An 18,505-nucleotide genomic window follows, 5' to 3' on the forward strand; every position below is an offset into this window, starting at 1 on the left:
ATCATAGCTCTTCTTCCACCTGAAAGCCCTTCTCACTACTCTATCAAGTGACATAAAGCTAAAACTTTGATTTAAAGTTCACTCTGTGGAAAGCAAGGACAGATAGGTGGAAAATACTTCTCATTTATCTTTTGTCATAGGGCCTGCAGAGGTTTGGGGGTACCAGCACTAGTCCACATGGGCCTTTGGCTTACCTATGCTGAATAGTTGAACTATTTGGATGATCAATTCTTTACATTTGGAAAGGTCCAAGACCTGAATGTGGCATAATAGAATTAACCAAGAGTATTGGGTTTATAAGGGAATAGCTCTGCAGACCTGGTTATCCCTGACACACCAGATGACCCACCTCAAATAGACACTTTGAGAATTTCATGGTCACTATATTTTCTTGGTGTTTTGTCTCAAAATAAAGACTGATAAAGTCTCTGAGCTCATATATGCAGCACAGAATGCATTCTCATAATTGCTCCAAGATGATTAAAGAAAAACTATAAAATTGATTACTCATTGGTCATTAAAATTTCTTTTTTATTCATCAAATTCATTGGTCACCACCCTTCCTCTTCTCAACACCATGAAAATGAAGCAAGAAAAAAATTAAGCAATAAAAAAAATCTGCTTTGCTATAGTTTTCTTTATAGTAACTGGGTATTCCCAAACCAATAGGTTAATGACAATTGACATTGACAACTGATCCCAAATGACAGGTATAGTAACAAAACTATGAAGAATCCCCACTGGGACAGCTTTTTGTAAATTACTCTAATGATAGGGAACACAATATTTTTCTGAGCACCATCCCTTAGGCTCCTAATTATTTGGTCTAATTATATCTCTATGCTGAAGGTTCTACCCATATATTCCATTGACAACTCACTTCTGTTAGGCTTAAAGAATGTAATTTGGACCCAAAGATTTAATAATACAAAGAATCTAATTTTTCTCACTTTTCATGCTATACTTCCTTCATGTCCACGATCATATACATATAGCCCCTGATAGACACTGTGTGTGTGGGAATTCCTGCTGACTTCCAAATGCCATACCAAGAAGAAGAAGAAGAAGAAGAAGAAGAAGAAGAAGAAGAAGAAGAAGAAGAGGAACAGAGGTTTATGCCTTAATGTATTTCCTCAAACAACTTATTGAAATAACTGAAGTTGGGAAAACACAGTTAGACAGAATCTGCAGACAGCCAAAGGATTCTCACTTTTGGACATCGTCGTCATCATCATCAGCCTGGAGCTAAGAGCGGACCATGGTGCTGAGTATCGCCTGCCTTGGGCTCCTGATTGCATAGGAGTTCCTGAAGTTCTAATTTTTAAGTTTATTTTGAGAGAGCAAGTGAGCGAGAGAGCCCCCCCCCCAACATGGGGTTTGATCTCACGAACTGCAAGGTCATGACTTGAGCCAAAATCAAGTGTTGGACACTTAACTGACTGAGCCACCCAAGCACTCCCTGAAGTTCTATTTATTTTTAAGTTTATTTATTTATTTTGAGAGAGAGAGTGAGAGGCAGAGAGAGAGGGAGAGACAGAATCCAACGCAGGGCTCAAACTCATGAACTGCAAGATCATGACCTGAGCTGAAATCAAGAGTTGGATGCTTAACCAAGTGAGCCACCCAGGTGCCCCTGAAGTTCTGCCCAGGTCTTCTCCCCTGCTAAAGCAATAACTGTCATTTCAGCCACGTGCAGTTATCTTCCTTTATAGCAAAAATTCGAGGCACTGATTTTAATGCCTGCATGAGTCCATTTAAAGCAGCTTGTTCCAAATTTGCTTGCAACCTGTGCACACAATCTTTTCTGAGAAAAATCACCTACATTTAACAGAGGCAGCTGTGCACACAGGCAGATGGATGACTGTCTAGAATTTAAAGAAATAGAGCTTCCTGGCCCCAAATATTACACCATTCCCCAGTCTCCTGACTTTTTTTGGGCTTCAAACCCCTTCATTTGGTTTAAAACAACATCTCCTAACAGCTTAAATTAAAATGCAAATATGTTACCTGGAAGGGGAAATGCTGTAAACTATTCAAGTTTACTAATGCATTAACTAGGATTAGTTTTTTTCTTATTAGAAAAGTATCTCCTTCAAACGCAGTGTCTTAAAAGACTAGAATGTGCTCCTTTGATTAGTTTCTTGGTGTGGAGGAGAGGAAGAGAAAAGATCCAGCCCCTATGATTTTAACCAGAGAGGATGAATGGGACATCAGCTGAGCATGGTCCGAATGTCAAGTGCTTTAGGTATTTTAGTTAATCTTTCTAACAACCTTAGGAGGTTGGTTTTAGCACCCTCAGCTTACAGATAAGGGAATTAAGCTCAGACATATTCAATAACTCTAAGTCGGGACAGAGCCAAGAGTGAAGACCTGGTTTCTTAGATTCTAAAACCATTGCCCCAGCAAATATCTACAGGATCAGAGGGCTACCAGTGAGGGCGTGAATCAATTACCTCTGCCTTTCCCATTTTTCCAAACACCAAAGAGAAAGGAGGCAAAGTGGTCTGCCTAGAGGAGACCTCCTATCAAGACACCATTGTAAAATGTCATACAACTTTCAAGGGTGACACAAGTGTTGTAGATCTTGATTTGAATGTTGTTTATACATTTGTCACAACCCATCTGACTGTACCCTTAGGATCTGTGACTTTGACAGCATAATTACAATACAAAAATAAATGATAAGCTTTACTTAAATTACACACTTCCAGGACCAACTTCAAGACCCTGTTCTGGCCTTTACTTTCCTGTTTGATTGGAGCCGAGAAAAACAATTTTCTCATTTAAAGGAATAGGATAGATCTTAAGACTTGCACAGAACCCCCATATCAGGAAAGCATATTTTTAATAGGGCTTCTGGCAGTTGATATTTCGTCTATCTTACACCTGAACCCGAATAACAACCATGGCAGGAATTCATGCAGAAAAATGTCTGCGATGATGGTCCTAGATTATAAAGAAAAAAATCAATATTAATCTGATAAGCATCACTTTATGATTCAACATCTGAAGTAAATTCATGCATCCCTTGAATGTCAAATTCACTTAAAAATAATGCTAATCATATTCTCTTTTAAAAGTCTAAATACACAAAATAAGACTTTTAGTGCAATGCTTGAAGAACAATATAATGATTGTGGTCTTCATCCAGTTGCCTGTTAATTGACTATTGAAGTTGAAAAGCATTTCCATAATTAATCTCGTGCCATTTTCCAATTATAAATTTGCTAGTGTGAAACTGATGCATTTTCAAAAGCAACTAATGGAGTAGCTTGTTTGGGGGGAATGGATATTTTCTGAGACAACCCAGGATAGTTGCCTGATCAATATTTAGCTTTTTGAAATCCTGTGCACTAAGGGAGTAAAGTGAAAGCAGCATGAAAGCATTGTTTCAAGTTCATCTTTGAATAGCTTTAAAAAGATGAAATTTGGGAAGGAAAAAAAAAAACCAGCACCTCGGTGAGATTAGAAATACTATAGAGTTTGTCCAGACAGCTCAAGACAAGCCCTGGAGCTGAACAGCATGCCAATTGCAATAGAAACTCTTTACTCTTTAATGTGTTAAGTTCACCACAGACCTCCCAAGATGCCTAAGTCTTAATAGACAAAAATATGGCGGCCAGCTCTTTGCAATTTGATGCAATCATGACGACTATCTCTTTTTACCTAATGACTGTGAGGCCTTTAATTTGGCCAAAATGAACTATAAAAATGACAGGTCTTATTTGTTCGCCAAAGATAGGTACCCAGAAAACCCAAAAGACTCTGAGAAAAGGGAGAGGGACGCTGAACGGACAGAGTCTAGGAAGTAAGGAGACTCAGATTCAAGTTTTGGCTTTGGTGCTATCCTGTTTGACTCTGAGCACCTTGCTTTACCTCTGGAGATCAGTTTTCCCCTCTACACCATAAGATGAAATTAGACAATCTGTCAAGACCTTTCTACTCTAATATTAAATACTTCTTTTCTCAAAGAGATAGGAAAATGGGCCTTGGGATAACATGGGAGAAATGAAAAGAAATTTTCAACATCAAGGTACTATTCACATCCTTTCTCCTGAGGCTATTTGACAGATTCTCATGTCTTTTGTGATGGGTTGAATTGTGTCCTTGCACCTAACTTCATAACCCCAGGACCTCAGAATGTGACTTTATTTGGAAAAAGGGTCATGGTGGATGTAATTAGTTAAGATGAGGTTATAATGAAATATGGTGGACCCCTGATAAAATATGACTGGTATCCTAAGAGAAAGGGGAAACTTCTACACAAAGACACAGGAACACAGGGAGAATGTCAAGGAAAGATCTGAATTGTGCTGCTGCCAGCCAAAGAATTACATGGCCTTGCCAATACCTTGATCTTGGACTTTCAGCCTCCAGAACTGTGAGACAAATCCTATTTCATTCACTTAGTTTATGGGACTATTACAGCAGCTCCAGCAAATGAACTCATCTCTCCACTTTGCTTCTATATACATCACTTTTCTGGTGAATTCTAACCAATAGTTTTCATTCAACTTCTCTTTAAAACTCAGGTCTTTCATTTCCTCCTTTAGGTCAAGCTAAATGTTCTTGCCAAGTCAAGAGACCTTTTCCCTAAATTCAGATGGTCTCTTGCCATTCAATTTTAGTAAGCAGTGCATGGGATCAAACCATTAACTTTGCTATTCAGTCATGAAAATTAAAGTCCTCCTACATCCATACTCTCTTCCATTACCTGAGATGCAAAATTTGTTTCAAACATTTTAAAACATTACGACCATGATGGCAGATGAGTGAGCAGTAATAAATAAGACATTCTGGAATAATCATGGGATGTTACAACATTTCCAGTACAAACCTTTTTCTTCTCAAATATTGCTAAGCATTTTCTCTTAGGCCCCATGCCAGCTTCTCTGAAAGAATATTGAACTAGATCTGTTGAGATTTAATGTGCCCATCCATTAGATTAGATTTCGCACCAGCCACCTTGCCCTCCAAGGAAGTGTCAAGTCCAACATCACTTGTAAAAATTAAGGTTGAAATCTGAGAGAGAGAATAGCCACTTACATGAAAAAACACCTAAATAAAACTATGAAGCAGAAGAGTTTTATGTGTGTGCCTCACATTAGTGAAATTTAAAGGTAATGATGTGAAGCAATGGATGTGTTAATGAGCTTATTTGTGGAAATCATTTCACAATTCATGACTACAGCAAACATCACATTGTACACCTTAAATATGTACAATTTTTATTTGCCAATTATACCTCAAAACTGGGGGACAAAGAAAAAGAAATGTGATGCAAGGGGAAATCGGAAGGTTCAAGCCTTGGCCACTCATTAAGTATCCAATAATGCTTTCATGTTAGCAGAGGCTCAACTCAGTTTATACTGCCAAGGGCCTGTGATGAGAACTTTTGCATCCCAGGTGGTGAGAAATGCCTGCTTGTAGAAGTCTCTTGAAAACACATGGCCTTTGTGGAGTCTCCAGCCAGCATCAGAGAGGTCCATGGTGTGGGGGGTCATGCCTCTGCCTCCTGCAGGCTTTGGAAGAAAGCTCAGGCTCAAATCAGAAGATTGGGCCCAATCTTTAGAGGATTTGGATTCTTGAACATTCTTCCTCCCCGGAAGGCATGTGATATACAGAAGGCAGCATACTTGGCTTTGATAGGGACGTTATAAGGAATGGTTAAAATGATTTTGGAAATGGGGGTACCTATTTCAGTTCCACAAGGCTGGCGAGGTTAGAGCTGGAATGGGCAGGGACCATGCGCGAGCTGGTGAAGAGTTTATGAGGACATAATTTAACTTATAATTGTGGTCTTATATAGAATAATTTTTAATCCACCCCCCCTTAAGGACTCAGTCACTTAGAGAGGGGAGACCTCTCCTTATTACAGAAAACCAGCATATACAAATAAAGAGCTTGAAATATCACATTAAATTACAGTGAGATATCTGAAAATAAACTATCCCAAATCAGCACTTCTCAAACTATCATATGCAAAAGAATCTCTTGGATTAGTGGTGAAACTGCAGAACCCTAGATATTTTGGCATATTCTGATTCAGAACCTAAGAATCTGCCTTTTCACAGGCTGCCTGGTGAATTCTGAAGCAGGAAATTCAAGGGTAATCCCTTCAGAATTATTAATCCCTTTCTCATGCAAGGTTTTTATTTACAGTAAAAAGTGGATCTGGGCACCTGGGTGGCTCAGTTAGTTGACTGTCCAACTCTTGATTTCAGCTCAGGTCATGATTCCAGAGATATGAGATCGAGCCCCATGTTGGGCTCTGTGCTGAGTGTTGAGCCTGCTTAAGATTCTCTCTCTCTCTCTCTATCTCTCCTTCTGCCCTTCCTCACTCATGCTCTCTCTAAAATTAAAAAAAAATTAATAATTAAAATCAACCCTTACCCATCACTTTTTATAATAATCTTTCCTTTTAAGTAAATATTCAACTCAGGAAAAAAAAAAAAGTCCATCAGACAGTATGTTCTGACTTTGACTCAGAATCTATGGCCACTGTCAATGGAGACACCATCTTAGTGTGAAGAGATGTACAAAAGGTTCCATTAGGACCAGAACTCTCTTCTGCTCTCACTCTGGTCTGTGGAACCACTCAAAGCCTCATATCACCCTGCTTATGATGCTGTTCATGAGAATTCAGCCACTCTGTGAAGGGTACCAGCTCCTGATCTATCTCAGACTTGGCATGCTCAGCCTCCCAGAGTAATGGGGAAAAGAGGTTTCTTTTAACTCTATCTCAGCTCTATCTGCACAGAGTTTTATCAGATCTCTTATAACAAGGACCCTGTCCAGCAAAAAAATCCTATTACAAAATATCATGGATGGACCAAAAGAAGTTGGGGAATGGGATCAGTGTGAGAAAATGGATTTGTCCCCTTCACACGGGTCCTTCAGGGGACCTCTGGTCCATCTAAAGGAACTATTGATCCTGTTATCAAGTCCTGATCACATAAATGCCCAACAAAGGAGAGACATAAAGGAGAGGAGTGGGGAAAGACTGGTAGTTTCCCTAATTTTTTGTTAGCAGAAAGGACTGTTTCTATAGGGACTGTAGTGGGGAAGCATAAATCAATCGTTGTGATGATTAAAAAGTTAGACTAGAGAAGGTAAGGGTATCTAAATGCCTGCGTCTTGGTAGGAAGATAGAATGTGCAGAGCTTAAGAATATGGGTGGTAGAGTCTGAAAAAATGATTTCAGACCCCAGACATACCTCAGAGTTATACAGAACCAGTGACTGAACTTTATTCCAGTTCAGTCATTCCATCTGTATGGTGGAGATAATGATATTTCCCTGTGGGATTCATGTTAGAATTAAATTTATACAAATATACAGGCTTATGTAGTATACGTGTGTATGTAGGACACATACACATATGTACAAACACACACCTAAATACATATATACTGTGTATATCTCAGCATACTGCTTGGTATGTAGCAAGGGCCCCTTAAGTGGTGAGGGTTGTAGTAATTTACAGTTATTAGGATGACTGTAAAAATGAGAAAATTGGGAAATAAGACCCAATGACCAATTTAAATCTCTAACATTTAGGGAAAAGTCTTCCTTACTGATACCTCACTTTGTTTGCCATGGCTCTAACACCCTAAGCATACAATAAGTCATTTATTTACTATTTACTATGTTCTGGTCATCATGAATACAAAACCAAGGAGACAGAGTAGTTGGGGCTCCATCTTTAACTCTTCATCATCACCATCCCCTAGCTCAGTTTTTTGTTTGTTTATTTGCTTCTTTGTTTTGTTTTGCTTTTTGTTGTTTTTTACTTCTGTGCATTTTTCCATAGACTAATGCATTTGATGGCTGGGTTGAATAGTACTACACTTCAATATTATTGGGACTATTATTCTAACCGCTAGGGGCTTTTCTAACCACTATCATTTCTGTGAGAAGATGCAGTATAAATTTAAAACATTTTTACATTCTGTTTTTGGAAACAAATGATGAGGAAGTCATTCCCCCCTGGCCTCTGGGGATTTTGCATGTCTTACAAGCAAGGCACAGACAGTGCTGTGTCCCAGACTATCTTTCCAACGATGTCTGTATAGTGATCCGATCTGGAACAAAGGAAGAGCATCTCCTTCTGGAAAACAGGGAAAGTTTGCTTAAAGCCTTGGAAGATAAAGATGCTGCTTCCATTGGAACAAGGGTAAAAACACACTTACCACTCATTATAAAAGATTAAGCTTGGGGCACCTGGGTGGCTTAGTTGGCTAAGCGTGTGGATCTTTGTTTTGGCTCAGATCATAATCTCATGGTCCATGGGCTCAAGCCCTGCATAGCTCTGCGTCGACAGCGTGGAGCCTGCTTGGGATTCTCTCTTATTCCCTTATTCCCTCTCTCTCTCTGCCCCTCCCCCACTCACTCTCCCTCTAAAAATAAATAAGTAAACTTTAAAAAAAAAAAAAGATTAAGCTTCTCCAACCTCAAGAATCCCATACTGGGTCATAATCCGCTGCAGGTACAAGGGCCGTGTGGCCCACTTCTCAGCACCTTGGAGAAACTGGGGCTTGGAAACCAATACAAAAGTGTTGATCCTTGAGAGACCATTAGTGTCTGTAGAAATGGCCCCTCATGATGTGACCTGGTCTCATGTCTTCTACCAGCATCCATGAAACCACTGCAAGCTAACTTGTAGCTTGCCAATAGGGTGACTTCTCTGATACATCACAGTCCCTGACACTAATTCTAGGGTGGAGTTGCCAATATTTCAGGTCAAGGCAATTTTTATTTCAACTCTAGTTTTTCTCATGAACTGTATGGGTTTCTTACATACTCAGCCTGGATGAAGGGACAGAGTGTCCCCAAAGAAGATATCAAATGTCAAATAAAAGTGGCTTTTCTTTCTTCTTTCCTATTTGGTTAGGGCTAAAAGATCACAAACTGCAGATCATGTCTAGAAAAACAGGAAAAGAGAAGAGAAGGACAGAGAGAAGAAAAGAGAAGGAAATAGGTAATGATGACCAATTTAAAAGGTATTTTATATAAAAACTGGGTATCTCGTTTAAGAAGACTTTTTTTTAATGTTTATTTTTCAGAAATAGAGTGTGAGTGGGGAAGGAGCAGTGAGAGAGGGAGGATCTGAAGCAGGCCCTGTGCTGTCAGCACAGAGCCCAGTGCAGGGGCTCAAACTAATGAACTGTGTGAACATGACCTGAGCCGAAGCTGGGACGTTTAACTGACTGAGCCACCCAGGTGCCCCAAGAAGATTTTTTAATGGGCATATTTGATGACTTGGCAAAACAGAAAAATTTAAATCAGTTCATCCCAAAGAAAATACGCAAAAGCATCCAAATATTCTTACCTGACTTTGACTATTGGAATAGCTCCAAGTTAACTTGAAGCCTCTCCTTTTTATTTCTTTTTGCCTCTGGTGTTTTTGCCATGTTACTGTCCGCACTTAGAGTTCTTCCTATTTCTGCATGCAGATCAGCATCAGCCTGCTGAGGTATCTGTACTGGGCTCTCCTTATCCCCTGCTCCTTCGTTGTAGGCCGCCATCTTGTTACCCTGCCATTGGCTTTGCTCTACTTCCTTTAGACCACATTCCTATGAACCAGTCAAGTACTGGAGACTCAACTGCCCTTGATCTTGTGGTATCTTCACCATTGTGTTTGGGGGATTTCACCTCTACCTAACAGACTCGTCTCAAGGTTTCTCTTGATTCTGCAGAAACATCAGTATTCAGAGCCTTTTCTGAGATGACTACTGCTGCCTCAAAACAGCCTTGGTCCCCCCGATGGAGGACTCTCAGGAGTGGTCCTTCCAGGCCCTTCTGTAGGCATGGCTGCCACCCTCTCAGTACTCTTGGCCTTGGGGCTGCTTCTCTCACCTGAGGATGACTTTCTCTGTTCCATACTGCACCTCACTTTGTGGAACAGCCCCTTTTGAGGTCACTATTGTAGCGTTCATGGTCCTGGGTCTCCTAGGCCCCCTTCTCCCAGCCCCCCTTCTGCTGGGGCCTTTATAAAGCTTCTCTTTCTTGTTGTGACTGTTGAGCTGGCTGTTGAGTTTTGCTGCTGCAGCTTTAGAGCGCCTTGTGTGCTTGGCCAGCAATCTCCAGGGAATTCCTCTGAAGCTCTGTGGTCCAGCCTCCCCCTCATGCACGTTAGGATGTGGCCACTCCTGCTACAGCCCCAATTTGTGTTTCTGCTCTACCAAGGCTCTCTTCTAGCTATGCTGGCTGTGTCCCTCTTTTTACCTTTCCTGAGACTGATGACTTTTTGATTACACCCTAACAACTTCTTCTACATTTCCCTACCGCCATGAGCTCATTATTGCCATCCTTTCCTTTTCCAAGTACATGGATTCTGTTCTTCTATTCCTTTGGACCTATTTTTGCCTTGGAACTCTCAGCCCTCTTATATCACAAATTTGCTACTGTGTTCCACTTAGGTCTTTTGTTTCTTTTTTATTTACCTTCATTAGGCTGGCTCCCTGGTATGGTTGGACTCACAATGGATCTTCTTTCCCATGGCCAAGGAGTGTTTCAACTTCAAATTCTTTCTCTTCCATGGAAATGAAGTGAAACTCTTGGTGAGGAGCATCAGGGCTTTCCTGGCTTGGAGCTAGACCAGCCTTAGCTTGTACGGATACTTCTTAGGTGGCCCTGTCATCTTGCACCCTGACGTTTGCTCAAGCAAGCTTGGGACTGCCTCATCGTGTCTTTGCAACTCAGTAATTTCTGCAGTTGATCATCTTTCCTTGAATCATTTCTTGATCTCATCACTGTCTTTTCAATTATTTCCTCCCCTTCATTATTGAAGAAACCTAGCTCTGTCACATCTGTCTCATGATCTTGCTGCTGCTTTGGATCCATAATATGCAGAACCTCCCGGTCCTGGCCCCAGGGCTGTGACTCCAAACACAATTTTGTTGCCTCCATCCTCTGGAGGCTCCCTTACTTCTAGAAATGGCGTTGTTACTCCAATGCGGTCAATACTGGCTCTTCAAAATACTCTCATCTAAACCATAGATTCTCCCCTATTTAAATGAGGCTCTTAATGTCTCAGCATAATCTGCTTTTGACTTTCTTCCATTGACTTCTGGTAATACTGTTTTCTCCAAAATGACAGTTTTCTCTTCCAGCCATTTACAAAAAAAAAAAAAAAATTTTTATCTTTATTTTTGAGAGAGAGAGAGACAGAGTGTGAGCAGGGGAGGAACAGACAGAGAGGGAGACAGATCCGAAGCAGGCTCCAGGCTCTGATCTGTCAGCACAGAGCCCAGAGTGGGACTTGAACTCATGAACTGCAAGTTCATGACCAGAGCTGAAGTCAGACATTCAGCTGACGGAGCCATCCAGGCGCCCCTCTTGTCCAGCCATTTTAAGTGGCAAGAGAAGGGTAAGGTGGTATCACTGACAAAACTCTGGGCCCTCAACAGCCCACCAAACATTATAGGTGTCCGATGTTATTAGAAGCTCAAATTATAAGTGACATAGAATATACCAGAGAATATTCATTTTCCCATTTGTTTATTGCAAGATACTAAAAATCACTGTTGTAAATAAATAGGCCTTTTAAGCAAAACAAAAAATGAGCAAACAAAAAAACCCGAAACCAAGCAAACAAACAAAAAACCCCAGCCAGAAACAGTGTCCCACTGCCCCTTTCTTCTCTCCCACCTTCTAAGCATAGCACTAGCCTACCAGGAATGCTTAGATTTCAGTTACCTCTGGGCATTACTGTTTCTCTCTGTTTGTGTCCGATGGTAGACACATATCCCCTACTCGAGCCTCCTTGTCTGCCTGCTTCCCCTCCTCCTTGACACCCACCAGCCTTTGCATCGGCCCATGGAAGTGAAAATAAGGAGTTTGCTTTTCACAGCACATTTCTCACTTAAGTATCTCCATCCAACAAATTAGTCTTCTGTCATTTTCCACACCTTCAATCTTTGGTAAGGTTAAAAAAAAAAAAAAAGGCATTCCAATAGGGAATTCTCTTTCCCTCATATTTCTGTATTTTCCCCAAGACCCAACAGAAGACATCATGAGCTAGTGGGATTAAGATTCAAATGACTTTGTGTTCAAATTCTACTCGTACTTCTGGGATGACTTAGATCCTCCATATCTTAGTGGATATAAATGCTTCAAAGGGAAAAGCTGTGTTGTGTTTAGCTTTTCTTTTCAGTGTCTGACATATGATGCCTTCTCTGTGGACATACACTGAAATTTGAAATAAGCCCTACTAAGTGACATGGCTATTAAAGTCTATGCAAGTAGTTAACAATTCCATGAAGGATATATGTGAAATGACTTTATGAACAGAACCTACTAGAGGCAGGACCTCTGCCTTGACAGTGTGAGTGCTCTGCTGACTGGCTCCTCATACAAATTGGTGAAAATTAGAAAACAAACACAAACATTTATGTTCCCTAGAAATGGTGCTGAGGGCAAAGAGCAAATGAAGAAACACCCATTCAAGAAAACTGTGAGCCTTCAATAAGAAACTCAAGAGTCTGTGGCACTTGAGCCAAGACCCCTTTCTCTCTCAATCCTCCCCACTCCGCTAGGTAAAGGGTCCAGTCGAGATGCAGCTCAGAACTGCAGCTCCCCCCACTTCTCACGGCCTCCCCACGGGAGGAGTAAGACTTTAGCACTTCTCATCCACCCCCAGTTGTTTGTTGTTGAGACTAGGTTCCAGGTGAGGGAGTGAGAGCTCCTGGTCCCGGTTATGGAATGGGGGCTCCACACTGAGAATACTGTGGCCCTTATTGTCACTGCCCTGGCTGGTGAGGTGGTAGATCACATGCGAGACCTGAACTGAGAGGGCGTCAGGCTGCTGCTCCCCTCCTGCTTACCTCCCAGAGTGGGGTGTCACTCAAGAGAAGCTTGTCATTCTCTCCACATCCAGCACCAGAGCAGAGCCCTGCTCAGAGACCCTGCCTGGGGACAGAAACAGGCTGTGAAATAGACAGCCCCTAATCTTCTCCCTAAGGAACTGACTTCATGTTCAAGAATGTGGAGAAGTTCAAGTCTAAAGATGACCTTAAGAACAGTGAATGTTGTGGTAGAGGCAACTCGGGAGAGATTCATGGATTTAATAAAGATACGGCCTAGCCTGTAGGCCACAAGTGTGCAGGAGAGAATGAGGGGACAAAACTGCTGGAGAAGCCTTCATCGTGTTGGAACAAATATCAAACACTCACCTCAGACACTGTTGTTTCAAAGGAGCCACATTTGATTGTCTTAGTTTGCAGAGCTGGCTTTTAGAGTTTAGTTCACAGGATCAAAGGAAAGCATGATTGAGAAGTAAAGAGAAGGAAGTAAAGGAAGGGAGATTTGGGGACAATGCTGCATCAAATCATGGATCTCCACAGAGAGAAAGTGCTTTAAAAAATAAATATTCTAGAAAAGAAAAACAAACAATCCAGTGAAGAAATGGGCAGAGGATATGAACAGACACTTCTCCAAAGAGGACATCCAGATGGCCAACAGACACATGAAACGATGCTCAGCATCCCTCCTCATCAGGGAAATACACATCAAAACCACACTGAGATACCACCTCACGCCAGTCAGAGTGGCTAAAATGAGCAAATCAGAGAACTCTAGATGCTGGCGAGGATGTGGAGAAACGGGCACCCTCCTACACTGTTGGTGGGAATGTAAACTGGTACAGCCCCTCTGGAAAACAGTGTGGAGGTTCCTCAAAAAGTTAACAATAGAACTCCCCTATGACCCAGCAATAGCACTGCTAGGAATTTACCCAAGGGATACAGGAGTGCTGATGCATAGGGGCGCATGTACCCCCAATGTTCATAGCAGCACTCTCCACAATAGCCAAACATGGAAAGAGCCTAAGTGTCCATCAACAGATGAATGGATCAAGAAGATGTGGTTTATCTATACAATGGAATACTACATGGCAATGAGAAACAATGAAATCTGGCCATGTGTAGTAACGTGGATGGACCTTGAGGGTGTTATGCTGAGCGAAATAAGTCAGGCAGAGGACAGATACCATATGTTTGCACATATAGGAGGATTAGGAGGAACTTAACAGAGGACCATGGGGGAGAAGAAGGGGCAAAATAGTGGGGGAGAGGGAGGGAAGCAAACCATGAGAGACTCTTGAATGCCGAGAACAAACTGAGGGCAAATGGGGGGGGGAAGGGGGGTGATGGGTATGGAGGAGGGCACTTGTGGGGATGAGCACTGGGTGTTATATGGAAACCAACTTGACAATAAACTATTTAAAAAATAAATAAGTATCCTAGAGTTGAAAATTACAATAATCGAAATAAAGCTCACTAAAGAGACCCAACCGTAGATTTGAACTGGCAAAAGAATTAAACACTTGAAAATAGGTTGATGGAGAAGATAAAGCCAAAGAAAAGAGAAAAAGAATAGACAACAAAAGGGAACAGAACCTCAAAGAAATGTGGGACATCATTAAGCACGCCAACGTGTGTAATGGTAGTTCTAGAAGGGGAGAAGAAAGCGAAAAAAGCTCAGAAAAAAATATTCAAAGAAATAATGATTGCAAGTTTCCCATATTTAGAGAAACCTGGTAAAGTACACATCTAGGAACTCACACAGAATGTGTTAAACATAAGGAGATATACAGATAGACATGTCACAGTACAAATGTTACAAATCAAAACAAGGAGAAAATCTTTTTTTTCTTAAATGCTTTTTAAAAAATGTTTATTTATTTATTTTGAGAGAGAGAAGGAAAGAGAGAGAGAGAGAGAGAGAGAGAACATGAGCGGGGGAGGGGCAGACAGAGAGAGAGAGGAGACAGAGAATCCAAAGCAGGCTTCAAGCCATCAGCACAGAGCTCGATATGGGGCTTGAACTGACAAACTGTAAGATCATAACCTGAGCCAAAGTCAGATGCTTCACCTACTGACCCACCCAGGGCCCCTCTTTTTTTTCTTTAAAGTTTATTTATTTTGAGAAAGAGAGAGTGTGTGCACAGAGGAGGGGCAGAGAGAGAGAGAGAGAGAATCCTAAGTGGGCTCTGTGCTGAGTGCGGAGTCTAGCATGAGGCCAGGCCCCACAAACCAAGAGATCATGACCTGAGCCGAAATTACGGGTCAAACGCTTAAGTGACTGAGCCACACAGCGCCCCAAAACAAGGAGAAAATCTTAAAGCAGTAAAAGGAAAACGTCTTGTCACTTACAAGGAAACCCCAGTAAGATGAAAACCTGACTTCTCAGGAGAAAAAAGAGAGACCGTAAGGTAGTATAACATATTCAAAGTGTTAAAGAAAACAAAACTGTCAACCAAGAATCCTATATCCAGCAAAGCTATGATTCAAAAATGAAAGGAAAAATACATGTAATCATATATTAATAAATAGAAAAGTATTGGTTTTATATAATTATGTATTGTATAATTATAATGTATATATCATGTATAATTATAAAAGTATAATAACATATATGAAAAACACTGTAAATGCAGGTTTTACTGGCATCTTCTCTTACTTAAAAAGCAGCTGTAGAAGATAGTATACAATGTATCATTGGATATGACATATAGGATGTAAGATATGTATAACAGAGTTGCCAATAACAGCACAAAGAATGTAAATGGGAACAAAGCTCTATTGGGTTAAGGAAATCACTGCAGATGATCAAGTATAATAAGGTAGTATTGAGTTTGTAATGTCACAGATGAAATGCTTGCAACAATAATCCCATCAAAGGGGGAAAAAAGAATACACATCTATAGGAGTAGTGTTTCTACAGAGCCCTAGATTGAAGCTAGTATAACTGAAGCAGATTCTGATAAAGTGTTATATGATAAACTCCATATCAACAACTTTAAAAAAGCCCTCAAAATAGTAAAAAAAAAAAAAAGTTCATTAAAGAGATAAAAATATGACAATAGAAGAGATTCATTTACTTCAAAAGAAATTAGGAAAGGAAGAATAAAGAAACAGACATGTGGCACTTGGAGGCCAAACAGTAGAATACCAGACACATTCAATTATATTCAACCTTTAATGTGAATGGATTAAACAATCCAATCGAAACACAGAGCGAGCCTGGATCTTTAAAAACATGATTCAACTATATGTTGTCTATAGGAGATGCACTTTAGATTAAAAACTACAAACTGATTGGAGTAAAAAGATAGGAAACAACATCATGCAAAGAAGAACCACTAAAAATGCTGGAGTGGAGATACTAATATCAGACAAAACAGACTTCGAGACAGCGAGTGTTACTGGAGATACTGGCATATTTTATAATGATAAAAGGTTCAATCCATCAGGTTGATAGAACAATTATAAAAGTATATGCACCAAAAATACATGAAGCAAACTTGACAGAAATTAGGGGGAAATGGACAATTAAACAATAGTTGGAAATTTTAACACTCCGTTTTGAATAATGGATAGAATAACGTAGTCAGAAAATCAACAAGAAACCATGAAAAATCCTGTAAGTCAAGTAGATTTAACAGATACCCATAGAATACTCTACCCTAAACAACAGAATATATGTTTCTCTAAAGTACATATGGAACACTTTTCAGGACAGACCATTTTTTTAAAAAATCAATAAATGTAGGGGCCCCTGGGTGGCTCAGTTCGTTAAGCATCTGGCTCTTGGTTTCAGCCCAGGTCATGATCTCATGGTTTTGTGAGTTTGAGCCCCACATCGGGCTCCGTGCTGACAGTGTGGAGCCTGCTTGGGATTCTGTCTCTCTCTCTCTCTCTGCCCCTCCCCCACTCGTTCTATACTTGTCTCTCTCAAAATAAACAAGCTTTAAAAAATCATTAAATGTAAAAGAACATTAATATTATAAAGCATGATCTCTGACAACAATGGAATGACATTAGGAAACAATAACAGAAAAAATTAGGGACATTAACAAATATGTGGACATTAAAGAAGACACTCTTAAATACCAGTCAGAGGAGAAAATAAAAGGACAATCAGAAAATAATTGGGATGAGTGAAAATCAAATACAACATACCAAAACTTCTGAGACACAGCTAATGCAATACCTGATGGGAAATTTATAGGTATACAAGATCTCATCTCAACATTCCAACCTTCCATCTTAAGATACTGGAAAAAGAAAAAAAAGACACTGGAAAAAGATGAGCAAACTAAACCTAAAACAAGCAGAGAAGGAATATAATAAAGATGAGAGTGGAGAGGCGCCTGGGTGGCTGAGTAGATTAAGCAACTGACCTCTGCTCAGGTCATGATCTCATGGTTTGTGGGTTCAAGCCCCGCATCGGGTTCTGTACCGACAGCCCAGAGCCTACAGCCTGCTTGGGCTTCTGTGTCTCCTCTCTCTGCCTGTCCCCTGCTCACACTCTGTATCCCTTTCTCAAAAAATAAACAAACATTAAAAAAAAAGATTAGAAAGTGGAAATTAATGAAATAAATAATACAGAAACAACAGAGGAATTCAATGAAACTAAAAGCTACTTCTTTGAAAAGGCCAACAAAATCTCAAAGCTTTAGCTAGGTTGACAAAGAAAAGAGAGAGAAGACTCAAGTTACTAGAATAAGAAATAGAAGGACATTTCTCCCAACCTTACAAAAATACAAAGGATCATAAGAGAATACTATAATACTATGAATAATTGTAGGCCAACAAGTTCAACAAATAAAATAAATTCTTTGAAAGACACAAGCTATTGAAATTGATTCAAACAGAGGGGCTCCCGAGTGGTGCAGACGGTTAAGCAACCCTCTCTGGATCTCAGCTCAGCTCATGATCTCATGGTTTGTGAGTTTGAGCCCCACATCAGGCTCTGCACTAATGGTGTGGAGCCTGCTTGAGATTCTGTCTCTCCTTCTCTCTGCCCCTCCCTGGCTTGTGTTCTCTCCCAAAGAAATAAATAAACTTAAAAATTTTTTAAAAAGAAATTGATTCAAGTAGAAATAGAAAATCTGCATAGACCTAGAATAAGTGAAGAGATTGAATTAATAATAATGATAATAATAATAATGAACTACCTACAAAGAAAAGCCCAGGCCCAGATAGCTTTACAAGTGAATTCTACCAAATATTTAATGAACAATTAAAATCAACTTTTCACTAACTCCTCCAAAACACTGAAGATGAAACTTTCCAACTCATTGTATGAGGTTAGTATTACCCTGTGACCAAAACCAGACAAAGACGTCACACAAAAAAAATGACAGATCTCCTGTGAATTTGGATACAAAATCCTCAACAAATGCTAGCAAACTGAATCCAGTTACATATTTGTATTTATACACATAACTTGTATACTGTGTGTGCATGTGTGTGCACACATGTGTGTATATGTGTATGTATACATAGCATAGGATTCGCAGGTAGGACACCAAAAACATTAGCAACAAAGGTAAAGATGGGATTTCATTAAAACTAAAAATTCTGGGGGCGCCTGGGTGGCTTAGTCGGTTAAGCGTTCGACTTTCGCTTAGGTCATGATCTCGCGTTCGTGGGTTCGAGCCCCGCGTCGGGCTCTGTGCTGACTGCCAGCTCAGAGCCTGGAGCCTGTTTCGGAGTCTG

Source organism: Crocuta crocuta, unplaced genomic scaffold (genome assembly GCF_008692635.1).
Source record: "Crocuta crocuta isolate KB4526 unplaced genomic scaffold, BGI_CrCroc_1.0 scaffold26, whole genome shotgun sequence".
Lineage (NCBI taxonomy): Eukaryota > Metazoa > Chordata > Mammalia > Carnivora > Hyaenidae > Crocuta > Crocuta crocuta.